This window comes from Mercenaria mercenaria, chromosome 13, assembly GCF_021730395.1.
Source record: "Mercenaria mercenaria strain notata chromosome 13, MADL_Memer_1, whole genome shotgun sequence".
NCBI lineage: Eukaryota > Metazoa > Mollusca > Bivalvia > Venerida > Veneridae > Mercenaria > Mercenaria mercenaria.
The window spans coordinates 2,488,512-2,496,332 of record NC_069373.1 but is presented as its reverse complement, the minus strand read 5'-3'; positions in this window follow the sequence as shown (position 1 = coordinate 2,496,332).

Below are 7,821 nucleotides of genomic sequence, written 5' to 3'. Positions count from 1 at the left end.
TCAATGCGCAGTTTTAAGGCACCATATCAAATTGAAAGTAGAAACAATACAATCTATTTCACATAAACACATTCTTTTGAACTACTTGTTTTAATTCGTCCTCGAATTTTGGCCACAATATTACTTTTGTTTTAATAACTACTTCCAAAGTATTCAAATCGTTTCATTTATGTAAAATGAATGTCTTTCGATGATTAAAGAATTAGACACTAGCGTTTAAAATAAATTTCAAATTATGTATGAAATCTAATTCATGTCTTCATATTTTTAATTTGTTCAGATTCTTGAAAAAAAAACAACTGTTTATTTTATAATCATGTTACTCTAGTAGAGACGAAACTACACATTTCGGGATTTATACTATTTACTGTTCTTCTTTCACACATGGTACACTGTCATAGTTTTTGTATCAAGTATGTAATCACAGTTATGGTACAGTCTTTTTAATGTCTTCAGATATACAAATAACCTTTGAATGTCTCAAACTGAAATGTATACCAGTAGATGTATCAAACCACTCAACGTTAACATGTCCGGGTCTGAAGCATATATAATAACAATAGTAAAAGATAGGTATCATATCAGATTGATATCATACAGATTATCATATATAATACATACAAAAGATATCATACAATAGATATCAATTACACTATAAATCATACCGCTTTACTTGAGCAGTTACTTTATACAAAGTAGATCCATTAATCTATCTGTTGTTCATTTAGAAGTTACCGGTTATACATAAATTACACAGCAGATTATATAAATGATTTAAAACACATTATAAAATATATATCACATCATTGTTATCTAGTGGTCTGAAAAGTGGCTAATACCTAGTGTTTCAAGTAACTGGCAAACTGCACTAATCTTGACTTCAATCACTCTATTGCTTCATACTAAAGCACATGTATACAAAACAATAGAATATTGACACTATAGCATACCTTATTAATAGAATAAACACCCACATTGCATGTAACCACACTCTCCTGTCTGCTTAACCTGTGCTCTGTGTACCAGTGTATCCCCAAGAGCTGTAACTGTGCTGTAATATGAATATTACTATATTCATGCTAGATGTTAAAACAGAAGTAAATGATAGTTGTAGACTTGCGATTACAGAACTTTACGTGGATTCCAGAATGGCAGACAGAACGCGAAAAATTAACGAATACAACAATTTCAATCGAACCAGAAACAGTACAAATCCATCGATAAAATGTATTAGCATTATACAAACCCAATCCCTATATCCAAATATATCAATTTATGTTTAAAATAGGAAACACATCCAGAACTTATCAACCTCTAGGCCTTGTAGAAATTTAACATGGCGGTCTCTACCGCAAAACAGGATCACGTGACCACAAAACAACCAATAATCCAATCTCATTGGTCGAAACAAAGTGAAACTAGCCAATCTCACATTTCTGTACTTTAAAGGCCCTATGTTAAATAATAATAAAAGGTTTAAAGGCCTATGTTGACAAATCTGAATTAAGAGATGAGTTAAAAACTTTAAATGAACGACATAATGCAAGTGTAAAAAATGACACTGCTACATTACCCGTGGCTTGTTTTGTTCATGTATATCGTGACCGTGTTTTAATCTTTTCAATGTAACATTTAAGAGAATATTATGTTCAATATATTGATTAACGTTGCTTCGTCCATTTTGTGGCTCAGTACATTGTTTCTACTTTTTATGTAAACATTTTATGCATACTATGCATGAACAAGTTAATTCAATAATAATTATTTCATCAAATGACGCCTGTTTTACATGCATATAACCTTAGATTAACTTTGCTAGAGTTTGTCTTAATGACTTGTTAAACTATATCTTCATGATCTAAAGCTATGTAAAACTGGCAACATGCAAATGAACAGAGTCCCCAAGCAATTGGGTTGATTTCTTATGCAGATTCCTTTCCAGTAATACTATGTTGTTATCACAACGTGTCTTCAAACACATATGCACAATGTTAGTCAGGTAATCAAAATATGTTTTCCCTACCACAACCTTTTTTCAGAAAGGAACAATAATGAAGATATTATGTTTTCACAAAATCTGACTGTCAATGTGTTTAAATCAGACCTATCTAAAAAGTACATCAACTATCACATATTTCATGAAGTTTTAATTTAATTATTGTCTGCCGAGAGTCAATGGGTAAGTTTATTTTTTATATTGATTTAAACAAAATTCTACAGCTGTTCATGACTATCAACCGTTGTCAAAATTCATTTAATTTGACCAAAATGTTCGATGCTGACTGATACTTTGCCGGTACGTTTATTTCTTTATAATTGTTTATGTTGACAGCTAATTATATCATTAACATAGGAAAAACGCATGCACTGAAACTGAAAAAGAGACATGCATATGAATATGCACCAAAATAAATGGTGAAAAAAAAAGACTCAACTTAAAATATGAAATCATGCAATATTCACGTTGAAATCACTATTCGTCTGTGTAACAGACGTCTGATGAATAATATATTTTTTTTTCAGTACACACTGTTCATTGAACCAACCCTGATAATATATCAACATGAATAGCTTAACGACCTTGTATTAATTATGTAACAAGAACACATTTTTAAATTTTGAAACTCTGATTAAATTGAGATGTTCTTTCATTGATAAATACTACCCTTAAACATTTAGAGGTTTAGAGTGCCTTACAGAAGGACATGTTAACGACACCTGAAATAAAAATACAAATATATATTATGGGTTATTTCACCTAAATAAAAAACTATCTAGTCTATATTTCAGTCAGACCCAAACACATCGAACAATTATTGCACTTGGTGGATAAATGAACTAACACATAACAATATTGTAATTTCAACGTTAATATCACCTTATTACATTGAAAGCAGAAGAAGGTTACCTGACGGATACACATTTTTGATACATATACTCACTGCATATTCGAATAATTAATTAAATAAAACGTTACAGTAGCTGCTGTTTTGTGTGACATTAGTTCTGAAGATAAATCTTAATGTAAAATAACTTAATAAACCTTTAACATGAAGGTTGCGTAAAAATGAATTTTGACCAAGTGTCACAAATTGACATACGGGCCTTATTTTATCTGTAGTGTAAATGCAGGTATTGCATCATCTTTTTGTAAATTTTTGAGTTATTGAGGTAAATGTCAGATTTCACGTATGAAATACCTCTCATGTTTTTCTGTATTTCATAACTTAAATTTCCATGTAAATTTCATTAAATTCTGTTCAGTAATAAGAAAGTTGATATTTTATAAACTTCAGTAATTTATGTTTTTATCCCCAAAACCACTATAATGGGCCTCAAATTGTCAATTTAAATTCGCGCCAAAGTAGTTAGATTCCCCGGCTATATCGTGAATCCCGTGAAAATGACAATAGTCATAGCTCACGGCTTAGCCGTGAATCCCATGAAATTTAGTATTTGGCGGGACATTACCCTTTAAATAGACTGGACTAGATATGCCTTGCGCACACCACTTTCCGACTTTATAGACGAATCTATGTCTGAATTATTTTCTTGCTAGAAATTTATGCTCGATCGAGGTAAGAAATTTATTTGTTAGATTTTTGTATGATTTTTGCATTACGATTTTTATTTGGTAAATTTTTGTTCATTCTACAGAATTTTGTAACATTTACTTTTCGGCATGTGATTTTAGCTAGTTTCGGTATGTCAGGATGATTTATTAAATTTTTCAGACTTTTGTAAATTATTTGGAAAGAGGAATCTAAAATGTTTCGTTTATATAAGATGTAAAATTTGTAACATGATATTTGTAAAGCACTGTTTCAAAAAACTTATGTCAAACATTTCGTTGTTATGGAACGCCATCACTGCACTGTATTGTTATGTATAACTCTATATGGCAAGTCTAGTACCATATATGTAATATATTATTGTAATTTGTAATTGTGTGCCAGTCTATAGCACATCTAATTAATGTCCGTTGTAGTGTACGGCATTAGATATTATATGGATGCCAACTATCATATAACGTTTGATTTACATTGAATTTTGTTAATTTGTAGTTGTAAATAATAGCTGCAGTTTATCATGTCCGTATCTATAATGTTTCATCATATACTTTTCATATCTTTTTCATACTTTAACTTTAATCTTTAAGTAAGTAATCTTTGTAATAATGGAAGTAATAAGTGACGTATTTTAATCATGTGACGTATGAACTTAGTAGCACATATGTTTTGTATAAGTAGCACGTATTATTTATGGGAGCCTACGGAGGTATGGTGTACCCAAAGGAGCAGTTTTATGCCCTGACTTATTTGTTTTGCTATGGTGCTTACCATATGTTATATATTTTAGCTTCTTCCGCCAGACGATTTTTCCTGGTGATGTCATAACCCGGAAGTACAATGCCCGAGGTTCACTTGTCTTCACTCGCCTGGATGTGATATTCCCAGCGCAGAGCTTTCGTCCCATGGTTGTGCCGTAAACCGCAAAGACGATGATTTTTGTTATCCTCTGAAGTCAGCTCAGGGATGCAATCACCTACCACCATAGGGAGCCAACACGGAATCAACGTATTCACGGTTTAAAGGGACTGTATTTTGAATTTAGAAGCTGTTTTGTTTGTGCTACTTAAAGTTCACAATTACATTAAAGACCTGTGTCACGTCAGATTAGAATGGACTATAAGAACTTTTTGTATCTAGAGATACTGAACTTTCTTTTTTTTTCTTTCTTCTAATCAGTTTTTTTTTTCTTTTCATATCTATTCATTGTTAATAATCATCTTATGTAAATAAATTTGTAAATATTGTAAAGGGTGTTGATTTGTTCTGATGGTTACTGTCGCCGGTACGGCCTTTCCTGTCACACCAAGGAACAACGTTGTGTTTGCGGATTTTACAAAACATCGTTTACAAAAGTGTGTAAATTTTATCGGTTACCAGCAAAAAACTTCTAAACATAATTCACAAAAAACTGTTGTAAATGTTTAACAGATTAAAAATGGAAATACATACTTGCATTAATGGTAGATGAAAAAAAGAACTAAATAGTCATTCTACATGTTTAAAGAGAAGCATTCTGATAATATTACTTAAACAATGGTAGGTATTTATTTTCCAATATGTAGCGTAAGAAAGAATTTAATGCACTTCACAGTGGAAACTACTTATATATTTAATAGTAACTAGAAAAATACGAATATAGGCGCTGAGGCCGTAGACGAGGTAATTTTACGAGGTATTATAATATATTGCTCTCCTCCTTGTATGATTTTCATACAAAGTCGCATTAATTAAATCTTTTTAAGAAAGTCACATGTTAAAAGTAGAAGTTAGCAGTTTAACAGTAACATAATCTCATTACTTAAACCATGTTACAGCAAAAAGAGTATTTTTGCGCGTGATATTTAAATATTTTCTAGCAGGTTTTACAACACTAATTATCGCAAAAGGCAATGTCGCTAATTGTTGCATGTAATAGGGAATCGATCCTACCGATTTTCTTCGCGAAGCGACTAAAATTGGGATCTATCCCACTACGGTAACTTGCGATATTCCGAATGAGATATATATGGAAGCGTATATCGTACATCCTGCTGGCGTGTTCGTGTAGGGAAAGGCATGTTATGGTATGTCGACATGCTTCAATAGAACACATCATGCCGACATAATTAACATCTCTTGTCTATATAATATTTCAGTATCGCTACTTAAAGTTTTGTGGCATGCTAATATGTTCTTACCTTTGCTACATATATTATTACGACATTTTAATAATAAGGATATGTAGACATACATCAACACATCTTTGCGAGAAGGTGTATCGCGCTTTGGCTATATATACAGAGTATCGGGGTTTATCTTTTCCCTAATTATATATATGATCTTAGTATTCCGACATACGTTTTGACAACTTTACCACTTAAACCATTTCGGAGAAACGTCAAAACATAGTAACTAAACTGTCCGTCCGTGTGTCCGTCTCTCTGTCTGTCCGTCTCCACTTTGCCTGTATGGAGCATAACTTAAAAAAACTAATCAAGGGATTGACTTCTCTCAGTTCGTCTGTCCGTCCGTCCCCACTTTGTTTGTCCGGAACATAACTTAACTAGATGACCACGGGCAATATGTCGAGCCCGCCCTTTTAAATATATGACTGTGACCTCGACCTTTGAGATAAGAAAGGTGTTTGCACATGACACTCCGCCTCATCAAGTGAAACATTCATGCTAAATATAAACAAGATTCCTCAATGCAAGTCAAAGTTATGGGCCGGACAAGATCTGATATGACATTTGATCCCCAACTGTGACATTGACTTTTAAGTTAGGATATGCACTTGACACCCCGTGTCACTGAAGTCAAATCATGTCAAAGTTATGGGCCGGATTACATGACATTTGACTTTCAACTGTGACATTGACCTTTGAGATAAGAACCTGGGGTTTGCGCATGCCACTGTGAAAATGACCAGATGACTCCAGAGCATCTAAATAACACTGTCTAAGTAAAAAGAAGAACATTTGTTTTAAAAGATATCGTTCCGACCGGTACTTGAACCTCCACCCTTCGAAATTTGTTCATTATTTGTTCTTTAGCCAACACCTTAGACCACAGTTACATGGCAGATTTCTTTTTTAAATTGATATTTTATAGAAGCGGAAAAGTAAAGTTCATGAAATTTTGTACTGAACTTAGTTCAAAATGAAATTACTTATGCTAGAGAAATATTTCTTCTGCACTGCACTTCTTTTATTATAATTATTATCTAATCTTAATTCAAATATTGTAGGGTGACCTTCTATAATAACCAAGAAAATAGATGGACAAAGAAAAAGAAAAAAGGAATAACTCAACAATAACTGGGGCTAGAGTTAGTTATGGTTACTGGGTATTTCACTCTTTCTCATCGCCATCTACCTATATTCCAAGATTGAAGTTAATCCCTAGCATAGTTTTTAAGTTAAGCTCCGGACAAGCAAAGAGAAAGTAAAAATGAGCTAAAACAAATTACTAAAATTGGAATAATGGTTTCTGGGTACTGCACTCCTCCTTGTTGCCATCTATCTATATTCGTAGTTTGAAGTCGATCCCTTGCATACTTCACGAGTTATGCAACGGGCAAGCAAAGTGTAAGTAAAACTCAAAACTCAGAATAACTCAAAAATACTAAGATGGAGTTATGGTTACTAGATATTGTACTCCTCTTTGTCGACATCTACTTATATTCCAAGTTTGAAGTCAATCTCTTAATAGTTTTTAAGTTATGCTCTGGAAAAACAAAGTGGGGACGGACGGACAGACTGAAAAACGGACGGTTCAATTACTGTATACCTAAACAATTATTTTGACATTTTTTTCGGCAATGGTTTAAGTGGTTAAATTATCAAAATGTATGTCGTAATACTATTATAATATACATAATTAGGGAAAATATAAACCGCGAAGACGTGTTGATGTATGTCGACATATTATGAAAATGTCGGAATAATATATGTAGCAAAGGTAAGAACATATTAGCATGCCGCAAAACTTTATGTAGCGATACTGGAATATTATGTAGACAAGTCATCTTATTTATGTCGACTTACTGTGTTCTATTGAAGCAAGTAGACATACCATAACATGTTTTTCCTATATGAACTCGTCAACAGGATGTACGATATACGCTTCCATAGATATATACTATCATAGTAAAAAATGTGTCCTTCCGGTACGTGCACAGAGCGTTTGACTGGATGCCGTCATTAGACAGTTCTATTCAAATCTTATGAGATGAGTTGAAGTCGGATCGATTCCCGATTGAGGCAGTGCC